This window comes from Sus scrofa, chromosome 4 (genome assembly GCF_054392235.1).
Source record: "Sus scrofa isolate SSC_HxYL_T2T_F1_AM1 chromosome 4, Sscrofa_HxYL_maternal_Yorkshire_Landrace_v2.0, whole genome shotgun sequence".
In the NCBI taxonomy this organism is placed as follows: domain Eukaryota; kingdom Metazoa; phylum Chordata; class Mammalia; order Artiodactyla; family Suidae; genus Sus; species Sus scrofa.
The window spans coordinates 41,053,664-41,074,202 of record NC_139386.1 but is presented as its reverse complement, the minus strand read 5'-3'; the positions used below and the strand labels follow the sequence as shown (position 1 = coordinate 41,074,202).

Sequence of the window (20,539 nt, the reverse complement as noted above, 5' to 3'; positions counted from 1 at the left end):
AATGAAAAACAAAATTGGAATATGTTGTCGCTGAAACTCTGATTTCTATTTTAAGTGCCTGCATTCTGCCAACCCATGTTGAAAATGGCATTACTCAATCCTAGGGCTTGTCTTGCGACTTGGAGCTCTGTCAATAACTGCCTCCATTGCCTTCTAGCAATTGGAGGAAGAATTGTATCATATCCTTACACTGATCAGAGACTAAGTAGCCATGTGCCATTTGAAGTGACAGCTTTCTGTGACTGCAGAACCAATAAAACTGACCTTTTTTATAAATAAACAAAGGAACAGGAAGAAGAGACTAGTTACAGGAATAAACTCCCCAACCAACTCCTCATGATGGCATAAGCCATGAGTTTCATTTCTTGACTGTCCTCTGGGAGTGTGTCACTCATGCAGCAATGGTAAGACACAAGTTGCTTAAAGGGTGTCTTGACAGATACAAGGAACATTGGCTGACATCTATAGCATTCTTTTTGTAGTATGCATCTTTTTAAAAAATGAATTACTTGCAATATTTTCTTCATCTCTGTATCCCCACAGAGCTTTTCACCATGTCATATCCATAGGTAAATTAAAAGATTTTGAATTCTGTGTCAAAGCAATTGCTTGAGAAGCTTGTTAAATCAAGCAAATCCACACAAGTTCAGTTTCAGAAAGTCTCATGTGGGATCACACATTTAACAGTTATCCAAAAGACACTAATGCAGATATTCCCAGAATCACACTTTAAAATGGCACAATCACAGTGGTCCATAAACATAGGAAAAATAAATGAACAAAGAATTCTCAAGTGAAATTAATTCTAGTATGATATTTTGAGGATGGTCTGCAACAATGACATAATGTGTTGATAAAGAAGCTAAGTTTGGCATCATAGTTATTAAATGCAACTCCCCCTGGCTAGAGCTCTTACAACCTCTACATTTTAGAGTTTGTTTACATTACATTTCAGCAATATGTATCTTTTGGAGAACAGAAATCTTATTGTTTAATGGTGATTGATTGGGATGATGCTTCTACTATCTACTATTTTTAAACACGTTAAGATGAAAAACAGGAGTTCCCTTCTTTGCAGAATAGATACTGACCCACAGACTTTGAAAAACTTATGGTTTCCAAAGGAGACAGTTCGGGGGGTGGGAGGATGTGCTGGGGTTGTGGGATGGAAATCCTATAAAATTGGACTGTGATGATCATTGTACAACTATAAATGTAATAAATTCATTGAGTAATAAAAAAATAAATAAAAATAAATAAATAAAATTGTTGGGGGAAAAAAAAAGAAAAACAAATTCCCGTCATGGCTCAGTGGAAACAAATCTGACTAGTATCCATGAGGATGAAGGTTCAATCCCTGGCCTCGCTCAGTGGGTTAAGGATCCGGCGTTGCCGTGAGCCATGATGTAGGTTTCAGACACAGCTTGGATCTGGCATTGCTGTGGCTATGGTGTAGGCCAGTGGCTGCAGCTCTGATTTGACCCCTAGCCTGGGAACCTCCATATGCCATGGGTGTGGCCTCCCCCCTAAAAGAAATGAAAAACATGCATTTGCATTTTGAAGGGGAGGTACAATGGGAAATTATAGACCTTATAATTTATCTCCAAGAACTCAAGGACCATATTTGGACTAAAGATGGATATCATGGTTGGTTCTAAGCATCTACCAATGGCTGAATATAAAGTGAGAAATGGGACTTGTTCTGCAATTGAGTCCAGGAGACAAAATTACACCAGATACCCAGGAGAAACACAGCTACACTGTAAATGAGACCAGAGAGAAATGCCTTTTATGAGCTCTCAGAGAAGAACAACATAAGATGATGGACAGCACCCTTAGCAAAAACTGTAATGAAACGCATTGAGCCATGTCATTTAATGCTCTTCAATACATTCTGTTGCATCAAAACACCATTTAATTAAAATGAGTATAGCTTATTTAACTTAAATAAATGGGTCTTTAGGGTGACATATAACTTATCATTCCAAATAATGGGGCAATTTTTGAGAGTAGAAGGAGCCACCCATTAACCATTTATAATCCAGACAGTAAGAGTAAACAAAGACTATCTCAGGGACAATGGGAGAAAGGCTCACGCTAGTTTCAGTGGACTCCAGTGTACCCAGAAATTCTGAATGCCTTGCCAGATGTGAACCTCTACCAGTCTTTTCAGGCTGTCACGAGTTTCTTAGGAGCCAGTCAGACATGCTGAAGTCTCAGAGATCTGGAACTAACATGATTTTAATGTAAAGTTTTTCTCATTGATCTTAAACCTTAATCCCTTACTGTCCTATCATACAATCTTACCTCTTTCAGGGCTGTCCTTGCAACATAAGACGTGTGTGTGTGTGTGTGTGTGTGTTTACCTTTTCTAGGGCCGCTTCCCGCGGCACATGCAGATTCCCAAACTAGGGGTCTAATCCGAGCTGTAGCCACTGGCCTATGCTAGAGCCACAGCAATGCCAGATCTGAGCCGCGTCTGCAACCTACACCACAGCTCACTGCAATGCCGGATTCTTAAACCACTGAGCAAGGCCAGTGGATAGAAGCCACAACCTCATGGTTCTTAGTCGGATTCATTAATCACTGCGCCATGACAGGAACTCCACATAAGACATTTTTAACAACTCTGAGTGTTCGGCCCCAGCATTGCTATAGAAATGTGTGGATGAAAATAATTGTATGGAACAAGAGCCTTTACCTACTGAATTTGCATCCCAACACTATGTGTTTCCATTAAGAAATCCAACCAAAGTTCCCATGTGGCTCAGTGTTAAGGGCCTGATGCTTTGAGAATGCTGTTGTGAGAATGTGGGTTTGATCCCTGGCTTTGCTCAGTGGGTTAAGGATCTGCTGTTGCTGCAAGCTGCAGTGTAGTTTGCAGATGCAGCTTAGATCTGTTGTTGCCGTAGTGTAGGAGTAGGCCTCAGCTGCAGCTGCAATTCAACCCCTAGCCTGGAAACTTCCATATTCCACAGGTGTGCCGAAAAAAGGAAGGAAAGAAGGGAAGAAAAACAGCCTTTCCTATAAATTATGCTCTTATGGTAAGCATATTTGTGTCTGCATTTTTGCATAATTTAAAAATTATTGTCCTAGGACAAGCGTCCAGCATTTGGATATCTAGCTCAAAAAATATGGTATTTGTAAGGGTCTGGATGCATGTTTCTGATTGCTTTTCAGAAATTACCACTGTAAACTATCGGTAGTAAGAGATGGGGAATCCTATCACTACACCATCGTCACCTCTACAGCATCTGAGTTTTTCTTTACTCCCTGTAAATATGGTAGGTAAAAATTGCATCTTATCTTAATTTTCCTTTGAAATACTGGGTTTTATACTATATCCACCGATTCTTCAGTCGTACATATTTTCATATGGTTTCTTTTGAATTTCTTATAGGTATCCTTAATCTGTTTTTATTTGGTATGGTCATTTTTCCTATTTAATTAAATAAAAACCATTTGCCTAGTTACTGTTATATATACATATATATATTTCCCATTGCTATTATATATGCTATAGATACTTCTATCTTTTCAATGGTTTGTCTCTTGTCAGTATACTTTATGGTAATTTTTACATCATAAGTTTATTTATTCTCATCCTCCTGAAGTCATATATAACTACCTCATCATTTTTATATTTTGAGTATGCTTTTGCTTATAAAGACTGAGCTAAGCAAAAAATTCCCTTTTATTGTTAGGGAACATTTTCTCTGAATAAATGAATATTCCATTTTGAATGTTAACTCTTAAAATTTATTACATTCTTATGTCTTCTTGGATTTAAAAAAAATCATAGTGAACTCAGACTGAGTTCTGTGTTAGGAAAGAAATTTTCTACTTGTTATAGCTCTTTTATGCTTTTAAGTTATATCAGTCTTTCCCCACCCCAAATTTTGTTGAGTTTTTTCACTTGCTTAATTTACCATGGATTTTCAAGAATTTTTAAAATTTATTTTTAAAATTTTATTGGATTATAGTTGGCTTACAATGTTGTGTTAGTTTCAGGTGTATAGCAAAGTTAATCAGTCATACATATAAATATATCCACTCTTTTTTCCATATAGGTTATTACAAACTACTGAGTAGATTCTCCTGTGCTATAGTGTAGGTTCTTGTTAATAATCTATTTTATACAGTAGTGTGTATATGTTATTCTCACCCTCCCAATTCTTCCCTCCTTCCAACAGTTTCAACTATGGTGACCATAAGATCGGTTTTGAAATAGGAGTGTTTGTTTCTGTTTTATAAATAGGTTCTTTTGTATCATTTTTATTAGATTCAACACATAAGTGATATCATATGATATTTGTCTTTCTCTGTCTGACTTCACTCAATATGATTATCTCTAGGTCCATCCATGTTGTTGCAGGTCAAATTACTTCACTTTTTATGGCTGAATAATATTCCATTGTATATATGTACCACATCTTCTTTATTCCTTTGTTGATAGACATTAGGTTACTCCCACATCTTGGCTATTGTAAATGGTGCCGCAATGAACACTGGGATGTACGTGTCTTTTCGAATTATGATTTTCTCTGGACAGATGCCCAGGAGTGGGATTGCTGGATCATATGGTTGTTCTATATTTATTTTTTTAAGGAACCTCCCTACTCTCCTCTGTAAGGATTGCGCCAAATTATATTCCCACCAACAACATTGTTCCTTTTTCTCCACATCCTTTCCAGCATTTATTGTTTGTAGACTTTTTGATGATGGCCATTCTGATTGATATGAGGTGATACCTCATTGTACTTTTGACTTGCATTTCTTTAATAATTAGAGCTATTTTCTAAATAGATGGGAAAAAACCCCACATCTTTTCATGTAGTTTTTGTCTATTTAGAGCTTCTGTCCATTTTTTTACTAGAATTTTTGCTTTTTTTATATAAAACTCCAAGAGATGTTTGTATATTTTGGACATTAATCCCTTATTGGATGCTTTGTTTGCAAAGATTTTCTCCCATTCTGTGGGGTTATATTTTCCTTTTTTTTTCCCTTTTTTTATGACTGCACCTGCAGTATATTGAAGTTCCCAAGCCAGGGGTTGAACCAGAGCTGCCGCTGAGGCCTACACCATAGCCATGGAAACACCAGATCAGACCCAAATCTGTGACCTACACCACAGCTTGCAGCAACAACAGATTCTTAACCCACTGTGGGAGGCCAGGTATCCAATCTGAATCCTCAACAGAGACAGTATTTGGTTCTTAACCCACTGAGCCACAATGGGAACTCCTCTTTTCATTTTTTTCGATGGTTTCCTTTGCTGTGCAAAAGTTTTTACATTTGATTAGGTCCTATTGGTTTATTTATTGTTTTTATTTTCATTATTCTAGGAGGTGGATCAAACAGGATATTGCTGCAATTTATGTCAAAGAGTGTTCTTCCTCTGTTTTCTTCTGGAAGTTTCATAGTATTTGGCCTTATATTTAGGTCCTTAAGATTACTGTCAGCAACTATATGCCAGTAAAATTGACAACCTATAAGAGATGGACAAATTCTTACAAAGGTACTACCTTCTAAGACTGAACTTGGAAGAAAGAAAATATAAATAGACCAATTACAAGTTCTCGAGTTGAAACTGTGATTAAAATACTTCCAAAGAACAAAAGTCCAGGACCAGATGGCTTCACAGCCAAATACTATCAAACTTTCAGAAAAGAATCAACACCTGTTCTTCTGAATCTATTCCAAAAAGTTGTAGAGGAAGGAATACTTCCAACCTCATTCCATGAGGCCACCATCACCCTGATACCGAAACCAGACAAAGATAGCACAAAAAAAAAAAGAAAAAATCACTGATGAACATAGATGCAAAAATCCTCAACGAAATATAAGCAGACTGAATCCAACAATATAATAAAAGGATCATATACCGTGATCGAGTGGGATTTATCCCAGGGATGCAAGGATTCTTCAGTATCTGCAAATCAATCAGTGTGATACACCACATCAACAAAATGAAGAATCAGAACCATATGATCATCTCAATAGATTCAGGACAAGATTTTGACAAAATCCAACACCCTTTTCTGATAATGATGCTCCAGAAAGTGGGCATAAAGGGAAACTATGTCAACATAATAAAAGCCATATACGACAAACTCACAGCTAACATCCTTCTTAATGGTGAAAAGCTGAAAGCATTTCCTCTAAGATCAGGAACAAAACTAAGACGTCCATTCTCATCACTTTTCGTCAATATGGTTTTGGAAGTCCTAGCCATGGCAATCAGAAAAGCAAAAGAAATAAAAGGAGTCCAAACTGAAAAAGAAAAAGTACAACTATCACTGTTTGCAAATGACATGATACTATACACAGAAAAATCCTAAAGACATTATCAGAAAACTGTTAGAGCTCATCAATGAATTTGGTAAGGTTTCAGGATACAAAATTAACACACAGATATCTGTTGCATTTCTATATACTAACAATGAAAGATCAGAATGAGAAATTAGGGAAACAATCCCATTTACCATTGCATCAAAAAGAATAAAATGCCTAGGAATAAACCTACCTAAGGAGACAAAAGACCTATATTCTGAAAACTATAAGATGCTGATGGTAGACATCAAAGATGACATAAACAGGTGCAAAGATATACCATGCTCTTGGATTGGAGGAATCAAAACTGTCAAAATGGCTCTATTACCCAAGGCAGTCATGGAATTTAGAATCATTACATTTAGAAAGATACTTTGATTAAGATAGTCACAAAATTACAATGGCAGTTTCTCTAAATGTAACTATAAATTTGAGGAATAGTAGATTGTATTTTGAAAAGAGAATTAGGTTTAACATGGAAGTTTCCCTCATTGAAATTCTTCATGCAAGGAGAGATGCTGTAGAGAAAATCATTCTAACTTATTACAAGAATCCCCAAATGATAAAATGGGAGCGATACACTTTATAGACTCTGTCACCTGATGATGTTATAAGGCACATGTAAAGGGAAGAAGAGCTAAAAAGTGTGTTTAGGACCATCGTGTCAAGGAATGGTGAAATCATGTGTAAGAGTGCTGTCCAAGGATTGGCAGAGGAGGGAGTTCAAGACCAAACTGGCTGCATCAGAGGAGGATGCTATAGAATTTTGCATCATTGGTATGGCCCCTGGATTTTTATTTTCCCTCTGGGATGTGGTGATCAACATCAGGGAATGGTAGACCTGAAACTCAGGAAAGGAGACGTCACCCTGGCCTTAGGAAGGCTAATCAACACAAACACACAGTAAATATAGGTCCCCTGGGTCCTCCAAATTGGGAAGAGAGTGCATGCTGCCAGCTGGGGGAGCTTGGAGCAGCCAGCAGAATCCTTTGCCAAGATTCACAAACCAAGATTGAATTTCAGCTGAATTTCCAGGAAATTTGAGCCCAATTGTAGAGAGACCTGGGCTACGTGGAATGTCAGGTAGGAGACATGAGAAAATCATTTAATTCCAAATTGTTTGTTTGATCCAAAACCAATAAAGGGGGGCAGTCTAGGAAATACAAATTCATAGGAATCCCTCCCAAATAAGAGCCTCCTGATATCTGCTTTATATGTCAGTCTAGGGCTTTTCAGGACATCATTCTATTCGTACCCTCAAATATTCTTGAATGCAAGAGTTACCAATCCATGAGTTCACCCAGAATGCAGTGAAAAATTAATGTCCTTGTTAAAGTAATAGCGTTAGAAAGTTAGAGATGCTGTAGAATTCCTTTCTAGGTAATTTTTTGAGAAATGGGAACTCTTGACTCTGACTTCCTCACTTTTCTTTTTAAAAAAAATTTTTTTTGTCTTTTTAGGGCTGTACCCACAGCATATGGAAATTCCCATGCTAGGGATCAACTTGGAGCAGAAGCTGCTGGCCTGTGCCACAGCCACAGCAAAACCAGATGTGAGCCACGTCTGTGACCTACACTACAGCTTGGGGCAACACTGGAGCCTTAACCCAGTGAGCAAGGCTAAGGATTGAGGCTTGTTCCCTGATGTAAAAAAATGTTCTTAAGTTTACATCCTCATGGGTACTAGTCGGGTCCTTAATCCACTGAGCCACAACAGAAACTCCCTACTTTTCTATCATGGAGACTAGGAGAGGAATAAACTGATGCCATCTGGATGTAACTTTAGCTCTTTCTTTAAAAAAAGAAACAGTTTACTTATGTTTTGCTAAGCTATTAGGAAACCACATTTATTTAAATGTTTTACAAATAGGTATGTTAATTCTTATCTTTACGCTCCAATTCTATCTTTTAACCACTGTGGGACACACTATGACATGGTGCTTTGAGCAGTGGAGATCTTAGTTCTAGATCCAACTCTGCTGCTAACTAGAGAGGAGTTGGGACAAGTCACATAACTGGATGGGCTTCAATTTCTTCAGTTTGGAAAATGAGGTTGTTGGACTAGACAGTTGGGACATCAGCTTTAAATTTCTAAGATTATATATGTCCACTTAGAGATAGGACAAGTGTGTGCAAACAGAAGGAAAGAGTTACTGTGTTTATTTTGTAAAATACGAGTGTTGCTATTGCTTATATACACTACTTACATTATGCTTATTGTTTTACTATCAATGCCAGTAATTTCTACCCCTCTCACCAGACGTTTAAATGCAGAATTATGTAAACTCATGCCTAGACCTTAGTGACATCTGCTGGGAATGTACTGAGTGTGCCTTTGTGTGTGCACAGGTGTTTTTCCTACAGGAACTGAATCATCATCTTCAACCAAGGATATGATTCTTTAACAATTCAAAAGTATTAAGTTAGTTCTCAGGTAAAAGGGAATGTTCTTAAGCAATTTACAGCAGCATAACTGCAGCTCTGCTTTCCACCTCACTCTGGAGCAGTTAGGCTTGGGTTTTCTTTAAAAAGCCTCTTTGCAATGTAAAATAATTATAGGTGTGTCTCTTCATTTTTCTCTGAAATTTCTTTTGTCTATTAATCTTAGTTCAAACAAGGGAAATAAAATGTGAAATACAGAAAAGAAACAAGCTCTAGAAAGAAAAGCAAATGTTTTATATAAAGTGTGTGTGTGTGTCTGTGCGTGTGCGTGTATGTGAAGTAGGAAAAAAGTGCTAACACAACTTTAGGAATATTTACTTTTCTTTGGATAAGTATTAAGTAAAATGTAGGATTGACCAAAAAGAAATATATAAAATTTTATTTTTATCTTATCATTAAAACCTAAGTCTGCCTATTACTGTTGAAGAAATATGTCATCTTTATAAATACTCACAGCTGAATTCTTCTTTTAGTTACATCTGGGGTCTGAGAGTGTTAAGAAAAGAATTAGGATGATGTAGTACAAGTCCTTAATTTAATGAAAAATTTACAGACAAAGGAAAGGATCCCTAACAAAGTACCATGACATCCATTAGAATGACAAATGACTAAAATTAGAAAAATCTAACAGTAACAAGTATCTATTAAAATGTGAAGCAGCTAGAACCCTTATACATTGTTAGTGGGAATTTAGAATGGTACCACTTTGGAAAACAGTTTAGCAGTTTTTGTAAAGTTCAATATACACTTACCATATGACACATAAATTTTAGCAACCCTGGATTTTTACCCCCCAAAAGTAAAAAATCATGTCTATACAAAAATTTGTTCAAATTAGCTTTATTTATGATAGCCTAAAAATAGAATCAACCCAAATATTTATCAACAGGTGAAGAGATAAACAATTGTGGTATATCTATACAATGAAATACTGCTCAGGGTTTAAAATTGACAAACTACTGATTTGCGTAACATAGTGGATGAATCTCAAGAACACAGTATGCTGAGCAAAAGAAGCCAGACACAAAAGAATATATAGTATGTGGTTCAATTTATATGAAACTCTAGGCAAGAAAAATCAAATCTGTGATGGAAAGCAGATCTGTGACCAGGGTTGGAGACTTGGGAAGGGATTCAGAGAACCATTTGCTGATGAAAATGTTTGATATTTTTATTATGGTGGTGGTTTCATGGATGTATGTATTTGGCAAAGCCCCTTGAACAGCAGTCTGGTTGCCCACCAGAGGCATCCCAGGAGTGGTGGGAGTGGTCCACTGGAAAGTACAGGCAATAAGGGCCTGTGTAGCCTGGAAAGAATCTGAAAAAATAATAAAACTGACTAAAAGTTAATCTCATTTTTATTATCCCATGCACTGACAATCCTAACAATGTTCGTGATGAAATGCTTCCCTCTGAAAAAAAATCTTTTGTTAGGCTAAATTCTAAACAGTCGTTGCTGTTGCTATAGATTTGGTGAATAACATATGTCCAAGCTTCAAGTTAGCATCTATAGTTAAGGTTTTCACTAACTATATACTAGATTCATGCAGAAGCTTCCAAAGGCAGTTGTTCCCATTTTATTTTCTTCTTATTCCAACTTTTCCTTCATACCACCACCAACAGCTCTAAAGACTCCTCTGGTTAAAAGTACCAATTATTTCCCTTCCCAGAAGTATGAGGACAATTCTCAAGCTAGGAAAACTGGGACCTTCAGGTTCTGGATCTAATGTTTCCTTTCTAGACCCTCACTGGCTACTTCTCACACTTTCTATTTTAATATATCTCATGGTGCTCTCTAAATCTCTTTTTTCTTATTTTTAAAAGGAGAATAAGAATTTCTATTCTAAAGGATTGTGAGAATCAAATAAGATAATCCATGATTCTACGTTTTCACTTTGCTGGATATCCCCTCTATCTACGGTAATCATGGAGGACCCCCCCACACACATATCCATAGGACCATCTTGCCTGAGGAATTTTAATTTCTCAGGCCACACATCATGTAACGTAATTCTATCATCCAAGCCTACTTCTCTTTCAATTGTTTTTTTTAAGCAGACAAATGCAAACTTCATAAAGAAAAAAATCAAAGCAATGCCATTTATATGAAACTAAGAGCTAAAAATGGCTAAAGCCTTTGTTTAATCATTTTTTTTTGTTTTAAATTCCAAACTTTTGGAGAGTATACACAAGCTTTCACATGCACTAGGTCTCAGGGCAAGCAGGGAACCCATGAGAATCTGGGCCAGTCTAACCTGTGGGTCTTCAAGGGTCTCCTGGGAAAGCAGGGGTTAACTGTGGCTCACTATGGGAGAAGGACAATGGAAGTGGAGATCCGAGAAAATAATCATTGGTGTGAGCTCCCTTGGAGCCTACCATTTTGGAAAATTCTGTCCCCACCCATTAGTGATGAGAAGCTCCAGGTTAAATAACAAACAGGGTGGGAACGAGTCCCACCCATCAGCAGACAGGCTGCCTAAAGTTCTGCCAGCCACACAGCTGCCTCCCAGTGATATGGCCCCACCCACCAGAAGGAAAAGACTTAGCTCCACAACCAGTGGGCAGACACCAGTCCCACCCATCAGGAAGCCTGTCATGAGTGCCTGTATCAACTTCACCCACAAGGGGTTAGACACCAGAAGCAAGAGAGGATACAGCCCTGCAGCCCACAAAAAGGAAGCCACAAATTCATGAAAATGCATAGAAATATGCTCCAGGTGGAGGAACCAAGCAAAATTCCATAAAGAGCTAAGTGAAGTGGAGATAAGAAACCTACATGAAAAAGACTAGGGTAATGATAGTAATGATGATCCAAGATCTCAGAAGAAACTGGAGGCAAAGGTCAAGAAAATTACAAGAAATGTTTAAAAAAGAAATAGGGAGTTCCTGCTATGGCTCAGTGGTAACAAACCTGACTAGCGTCCATGAGGATGTGGGTTTGATCCCTGGCCTTGATCAGCGGGTTAAGGATCCAGCATTTCTGTGAGCTGTGGTGTAGGTTGGATCTGGCATTGCTGTGGCTGTGGTTTAAGCCAGAATCTGTGGCTCCAATTTGACCCCTAGCGTGGGAACTTCCATATGGTGCAGGTGCCCCCCCCTCCAAAAAAAAGGGCAAAAATTTTTTTTTAATAAAAAAGAAATAGAAGATTTAAAGATTAAACAGTGGAATAAGTGAAATGAAAAATTACTAAAAGGAACCCATAGCAGAATACAGGAAGCAGAAGAACTAATAAGCAAGGTAGAAGGCAGACTGGTGGAAATCACTGATGAGGAACAGAATAGAGAAAAAAGAATGAAAAGAAATGGGACAGTTTAAGAAAACTGTGTTTAATAGAATAGTTTTCTGGGACAACTTTAAACACACCAACATTCCTATTCTGGGGGTGCAAGAGGGAAAAGAGAGAAAAAGGCCAGAGAAAATATTTGAAGTGATAATAGCTGAAAACTTTCCTAATATGGGAAAGTAACAATCGCTCACTCAAATACAGGAAGCACAATAAGTACCATATAGAATAAATCCAAGGAGAAACACCCTGAGACACATATTAATAAAAAATCTACAACAGATACACAAACAAATAAAAAATACAATCAGAAAACAACACTAAAGTTAGTCATCAAACCACAAGAGACGAGGACAAAAGAGGAAATGAAGAAAAAAGATCAACAAAACAAATACAAAACAATTAACAAAATGGCAATAAAGACATAAGTATCAATAATTATCCTAAATGTAAATGGATTAAATGCTCCAACCAAGAGACACAGACTGGCTGAATGGAGACAAAAATAAGACATATATATGCTGTTGACAAGAGACCCACTTCAGTTCTAGGGAGACATATAAAAGTGAGAGAACGGAAAAACATATTCCATGCAAATGGAAATCAAAAGAAAGCTGGAGTAGCAATACTTATAGCAGACAGAATAGAGTTTAAAATAAAGACAATTACAAGACACAAAGAAGGACATTACATAATGATCAAATGATGTAACAACTGTAAATATATATCCACCCAACATAGGAGCACCTCAATATATAAGGCAACTACTAACAGCCAGAAAAAGAGAAATGGACAATAACACAATAATTGTGGGGGACTTTAACACCAAATTACAGTAATGGACAAATCATCCAGACAGAAAATCAACAAGGAAACATACGGGCTTTAAATTATGCATCTGACTTAATTGATACTTATAGAACATTCCATCAGAAAGCAGCAGAATGCACATTCTTTTCAAGCACATACAGAACATTCTCTAGCATAGATCACATTTTGGGCCACAAATCAAGCCTCAGTAAATTTAAGAAAATTGAAATCATATCAAGCATCATTTCCAACTTAACTAGAAATAAGACTAGAAATAAACTGCAAAAAAAAAAAACTACAAAAAACATGAACATATGGAGTGTAAACAGTATACTACTAAACAACCAATGGATCACTGAAGAAATCAAAGAGGAAATCATACAATACCTAGAGACAAATGACAGTGAACACACAATGATCCAATATCTATGGGATGCAGCAAAAGCAGTTCTAAGAGGGAAGTTTATAACAACACATGCTTACCTCAGGAAACAAGGTCTCAAACAACCTAAGCTTACACCTAAAGCAACTAGAGAAAGAAGAAAAAACAAAACCCAAAGTTAGAAGAAGAAAAGAAAATGTAAATATCAGAGCAGAAATAAATGAAATAGAAACAAAGAAAACAATAGGTCAATGAAACTAAAAGCTTATTCTTTGAAAAAAAAATTAGCAGAATTGATAAACCCTTAGCCAGACTCAATAAGAAAGAAAGGGAGAGGGGAGGGCTCAAATCAATAAAATTAAAAATGAAAAAGGAGCAGTTACAATGGACATCACAGAAATACAAAGGACCATAAGAGATACTACAAGTAACTCTGCCAAAAAAAAAAAAAAAAAAAAAAAAAGACAACCTAGAAGAATGGACAAATTCTTACAAAGATACAACCTTCTAAGACTGAATTAGGAAGGAATCAAAAATATGAATGGACCAGTCACAAGTACTGAAATTGAAAATGTGATTTAAAAAACTTCCAAAAAACAAATGTCCAGGACAAGATGGCTTCACCGCCAAATTCTGGTGTTTGTTTTGTTTTGTTCTGTTTTTCTTTTTAGGGCTGCACCCACAGAATATGGAGGTTTCCAGGCTAGGGGTCTAGTTGGAGCTGTAGCTGCTGGCCTATGCCACAGCCACAGCAATGCCAGATCTGAGCCAAGTCTGTGACCTACACCACAGCTAATGGCAACACCAGATCCCAAACCCACTGCGTAAGTCCAGGGGGCAAACCCTCAACCTCATGGTTCCTAGTCAGATTCGTTTCTGCTGCGCCATGACAGGAACTCCCACCACCAAATTCTGTCAGACATTTAGAGATGACTTAACTCTTATTCTTCTGAAAATCTTCCAAAAAATTGCAGAGGAGGGAAAAATCCCAAACTCATTCTGTGGGGCCACCATCACCCTGGTACCAAAAGTAATAATACCAGAGAAGAAGAAAGTTGCAGGCCCCATATCCCTGATGAACATAGATGCAAAAATCCTTAACAAAATATTAGGACTGAACCTAACAATACATTAATAGGATCATACACCATGATCAAGTGGGATTTATCCCAGGGATGCAAGCATTTTTCATTATCCTCAAATCAATCAGTGTGATACACCTCATTAACACACTGAAGAATAGGAACCATATGGTCATTTCAATAGATGCAGAAAAAGCGTTTTACAAAATTCAACACCTATTTACAATAAAAATAAAAACCTCCAGAAAGTGGGCATAGAGGGAACCTACCTCAAAATAATAATAGCCATATATGACAAACCACAGGTGACATCATTCTCAATGGTGAAAAGCTGAAAGAATGTACTCTTAAGATCGGGAACAAAACAAGGATGTACACTCTCACAAGAGTGAGACATCCTCACAAAACAAGGAGTCACTCTCTTAGTTGACATGGTTTTAGAAATCCTAGCCATGGCAATCATAAAAGAAAAAGAAATAAAAGGAATCCAAATTGGAAAAAAAAGAAGTAAAACTATCACTGTTTGCAGATGATAGGATACTGTACATAGAAAACCCTAAAGATGCTACCAGAAAACTACCAGAGCTCATCAATGAATTGGGTTAAATTTCAGGATACAAAATTAATACACGAAAATCTCTTACATTTCTATACATTAACAATGTAAGATCAGAAAGAAAAATTAAAGAAACAATCCCATTCACTGTCTCAACAAAAACAAAATAAAATGTCTAGGAATACACCTACATGAAGAGGTAAAGGACCTATACTCCCAAAACTATAAGACACTGATTAAAGAAATCAAAAAGAATAAAAACAGATGGAAAGGTATACCATGCTCTTGGTTTGGAAAAATCGATATTGTCAAAATTACTATACAACCCAAGGAAATGTACAGATTCAGTGCTATCCCTATCAAAATACCAGTGGCCTGCATCTATTAACCCCAAGCTCCCAATCAATACCACTCCTTCCCTCTCCCCCTTGGCAACAACAAGTCTATTCTCCAAGTCCTGTGGTACAGCACTGGGAACTATGTCCAGTCACTTTTGATGGAGCATGATAATGTGAGAAAAAAGAATGTATACATGATTAAAGTTTTATAGTTCTCGGCATATAGGTCCTTTACCTCCTTGGTCAGGTGTATTCCGAGGTATTTGATTTCGTGAGGTACAATTTTAAAAGGTATCGTATTTTTGTATTCCTTTTCTAATGTTTCATTGCTGGTATACAGAAATGCAACTGACTTGATGTAAAGAAATGGAAAGATATTCCATGTTCTTGGATTGGGAAAATCAATATTGTAAAAATGGCCATACTACCCAAAGCAATCTACAGATTCAATGCAATCCCTATCAAATTACCCAGGACATTTTTCACAGAACTAGAACAAAAAATCCAAACATTTATATGGAACCACAAAAGACCCAGAATCGCCAAAGCAATCCTGAGAAACAAAAACCAAGCAGGAGGCATAACTCTCCCAGACTTCAAGAAATACTACAAAGCCACAGTCATCAAAACAGTGTGGTACTGGTACCAAAACAGACAGACAGACCAATGGAACAGAATAGAGAACCCGGAAATAAACCCTGACACCTATGGTCAATTAATCTTTGACAAGGGAGGCAAGAACATAAAATGGGAAAAAGGAAGTCTATTCAGCAAGCATTGCTGGGAAACCTGGACAGCAACATGCAAAGCAATGAAACTAGAACACACCCTCACACCATGCACAAAAATAAACTCCAAATGGCTGAAAGACTTAAATATACGACAGGACACCATCAAACTCCTAGAAGAAAACATAGGCAAAACACTCTCTGACATAAACATCATGAATATTTTCTCAGGTCAGTCTCCCAAAGCAATAGAAACTAGAGCAAAAATAAACCCATGGGACCTCATCAAACTGAAAGGCTTTTGCACAGCAAAGGAAACCAAAAAGAAAACAAAAAGACAACTTACAGAATGGGAGAAAATAGTTTCAAATGATGCAACCGACAAGGGCTTAATCTCTAGAATATATAAACAACTTATACAACCCAACAGCAAAAAAACCAATCAATCAATGGAAAAATGGGCAAAAGACCTGAATAGACATTTCTCCAAAGAAGATATACAGATGGCCAGCAAACACATGAAAAAATGCTCAACATCGCTGATTATAAGAGAAATGCACATCAAAACTACCATGAGATACCACCTCACACCAGTCAGAATGGCCATCATTAATAAATCGACAAATAACAAGTGCTGGAGGGGCTGGGGAGAAAAGGGAACCCTCCTGCACTGTTGGTGGGAATGTAAACTGGTACAGCCACTATGGAGAACAGTTTGGAGATACCTTAGAAATCTATACATAGAACTTCCATATGACCCTGCAATCCCACTCTTGGGCATCTATCCGGACAAAACTCTACTTAAAAGAGACACATGCACCCGCATGTTCATTGCAGCACTATTCACAATAGCCAAGACATGGAAACAACCCAAATGTCCATCGACAGATGATTGGATTGGGAAGAAGTGGTATATATACACAATGGAATACTACTCAGCCATAAAAAAAGAATGACATCATGCCATTTGCAGCAACATGGATGGAACTAGAGAATCTCATCCTGAGTGAAATGAGCCAGAAAGACAAAGACAAATACCATATGATATCACTTATAACTGGAATCTAATATCCAGCACAAATGAACATCTCCTCAGAAAAGAAAATCATGGACTTGGAGAAGAGACTTGTGGCTGCCTGATGGGAGGGGGAGGGATTGGGAGGGATCGGGAGCTTGGGCTTATCAGACACAACTTAGAATAGACTTACAAGGAGATCCTGCTGAATAGCATTGAGAACTATGTCTAGATACTCATGTTGCAACAGAACAAAGGGTGGGGGAAAAACTGTAATTGTAGTGTATACATGTAAGGATAACCTGACCCCCTTGCTGTACAGTGGGAAAAAAAAATAAATAAAAATAAAGAATGTATACATGTATGTGTAACTGGGTCACCATGCTGTACAGTAGAAAAAAATAATAATGTATATGGGAAATCAAAACTAAAATAAAAGAATAGGAAAAAAGAAATGACCAATGGCACTTTTCATAGAACTAGCACAAAACAATTTTTTTTGTCTTTTTTTCTTTTTAGGGCTGTACCCATGTCATATGGAGGTTCCCAAGCTAGGGGGTCTAATTGGAGCTGTTGCCACCAGCCTACAGCACAGCCACAGCAATGCCAGATCCTTAAGCCACTGAGTAAGGCCAGGGATTGAACCCACAACCTCATGGTTCCTAGTCAGATTTGTTTCCACTGCACCACAATGGGAACTCCCAAAACAAATTTTTAAATTTGTATGGAAACACAAAAAATCCCTGAATAGCCAAAGCAATCATGAGGGGAAAATAATGGAGCTGGAGGAATGGATCATACTCCCTAATTTCAGACTATACTACAAAGTTATAGTCATCAAAACAGTATGGTACTGGCATGAAAACAGAAATATAGATCAGTGGGACAGGAAGGCCTAGAAATAAACCCAGACACCTATGATCAACTAATCTTTGACAAAGGAGGCAAGAGTATACAATGAAGAAAGGACAGTGTCTTCAATAAGTGATGCTGGGAATTTTGGGCAGCTCCATGTAAAAGAATGAAATTAGAGTACTAACACCATACACAAAAATAAACCAAAAAGTGGATTAAAGACAAAAATATAAGTCCAGATACCATAAAACTCTTAGAAGAAAACATAGGCAGAACACTCTCTGACATAAACCACAGCAATATCTTTCAGATCCATCTCCTAGAGTGATGGAAATAAAAACAAACCACATGAGACCTAATTAAACATAAAAGTTTTTGCACACTTGGGCTGTGGGATGGAAATCCTGTGAAATCAGATTGTTATGATCATTATACAAACTACAGATGTAATAAATTCATTTGAGTAATAAAAAATAAAAATTAAAAAAATAAATAAAAGATCTAAAAAAAAAGTTTTTGCACAAAGAAGGAGTCAATTAAAAAAACCAAGAAGACAACCCACAGAATGGGAGAAAATATTTGAAAATGAAGTGATTGACAAGGGATTAATTTCAAAATATGCAAACATCTCCTGCAGCTCAATATAAAAACCCAATCAAAAAAATGGACAAAATATTTAAATAGACATTTCTCCAAAGACATACTCATGGCCAAAAAACACATGAAAAGATGCTCAACATGTCTAATTATTAGAGAAATGCAAATCAAAACTATGATGAGTTATCACCTTCGGCAGTCAGAATGGCTATACACAATAAATGCTGGAGAGGGTGCAGCAAAAAGGAAACCCTCCTGCACTGTTGATAAGAATGTAAGCTGGTGCAACCACTATGGAAAACAGTATGGAGGCTCCTCAAAAAACTAAAAATAGAACTATCATATGATCCAACAATACCACTCCTGGGCATCTATCTTAGAAAAACCATAATTTGAAAATATGCATGTTCATTGCAGTAGTATTTACAATAGTCAAGTCCTGGAAGCAACCTAAATGTCCATTGGCAGAGGAACGGATAAAGAAGATATGGTACATACATACAATGGAATATTATTCAGCCATAAAAAAGAATGAAAGAATATCATTGGCAGCAACGTGAATGGACACGGACATTATCATATTGAGTGAAGTTAGAGAGTGAAAGGCAAACATCATATGATATAACTTATATGTGGAATCTATTTTAAAAAGGTAAAAATGAACTTATTTTCAGAACAGAAACAGACTCACAGACTTTGAAAACAAATATGGTTACCAAAGAGCATGGATGGGTGGAGGAATGAATTGAGGGTTTGGGATTGGCATATACACACTGTGGTATATGAAATGATTGGCCAATGCAGAACTGCTGTATAGCACAGGGAACTCTACCCAATATTCTGTGATAATCTATATGGGAAAATAATATGAAAATGATTGTGTGTATACATATCCCTGAGTCACTTTATTGTACAGCAGAAATTATCACATTGTAAATCAACTATACTTCAATAAGACTTTTAAAAAGCTATGTATTAGCTTATTAAATTTTTGATTGACCTCAGAAAACAGTAATTTTATTCTTTTTCTTCTCCCACATGGTAGCTAAAATAGTTGTTTTTTAATTAGGTAAACAGATAATCAATTATTAGTTTGCTCCCTATGGCAAGAGCTGTGGATCCTGTGTTGGGTTCATGGGATCTCACTGACACAGGAACAAAACATTCAGATACAGTTATCTAGTATGTGCTTCCTTCTATGTTTTATATCAGTCACTGGCTTCAAATTCAACCTTATCTTTGCACTTAAGATTCATGCTTTCTTCTGAAGGTTCTCAAGATCCCCTCATATGCATGTCCGTTGTGGGACTAATAGTCAGCCCACCATCCCTCACCTCACCTCACCTCACCCTGGCATCTGCTCCCCATATCAGCCTATTCTGTCTTTGGTTTCTGTTATACCTGGTTTCATCACAGCTCCCATAACCCAAAAGAGGCACCTCCTTTTTGCTGCCTTGCTTCCCCCACTGTGTTCAAGACTTATATAAGTGAACATCACTCCCTCTTATTTCCCTCACCTGCTTGAGATCTGCTGAAAATAACATCCAAGTGTGGAACTTATGGTCCAAAGTGCCCTTTCATACAGGAAGGTAGAGTTTGCACTTAGTTGACATTGGAAAGTAAACTTTATTTTGGCTGTTGTTTAATCAGCTACATGATTCTAAATTCTTTCATCTTCCTTTTCCTTTGCCCCCTGGTTAAATGTACTGCAGAACAATTTCACACATAGTTATCTCTTTACATCTTGGCAATATGTACAGGCTAGAATAAAATTTGACCCAGGTGGGATTTGATGTTTTCTTATATATTTAGCTAGGCAAGGCTTCAAGTGAGAAAGCAATGCCACTGTACTGCTGAGAATGTTTAGATATATAATTGCTCAGATTCTCACTTGTGGCAAGGCGGGTTTGTTCTTCAGGACTTTCTTCAGAAAGTCCTTTTTATTCCCCTGGTCACATTCAATTTAGGCTGACCTGGCAAATGACCAGATTGCTTCTACAAGGATTACGAGTTGTTGATGTCACTGCCTCTTGCACTGTACAAAAGTTTGCTGTATTTCAAACAGCAACCAGACAGCACTTAGACGCAACTAACTATCCTTTAAGGTAGAGGACCATG

At 37.1% G+C, this 20,539-nt stretch overlaps 1 long non-coding RNA gene across 8 annotated transcripts in view; it reads left to right on the top strand.

Annotated features, from left to right (window-relative positions):
• The window catches only part of LOC102164357 (uncharacterized), a 652,820-nt gene that overhangs the window by 324,731 nt on the left and 307,550 nt on the right, over positions 1-20,539 (top strand). For 3 of the 8 annotated variants that reach the window (XR_014843622.1, XR_014843631.1, XR_014843632.1), the window contains one exon: positions 3,181-3,284. This is a non-coding gene — a long non-coding RNA (uncharacterized LOC102164357). Of the gene's footprint in view, positions 1-3,180; positions 3,973-5,345; positions 11,626-20,539 lie in introns of those variants that run through there. The other 5 variants (XR_014843630.1, XR_014843621.1, XR_014843623.1 and 2 more) reach the window with 3 other exon arrangements.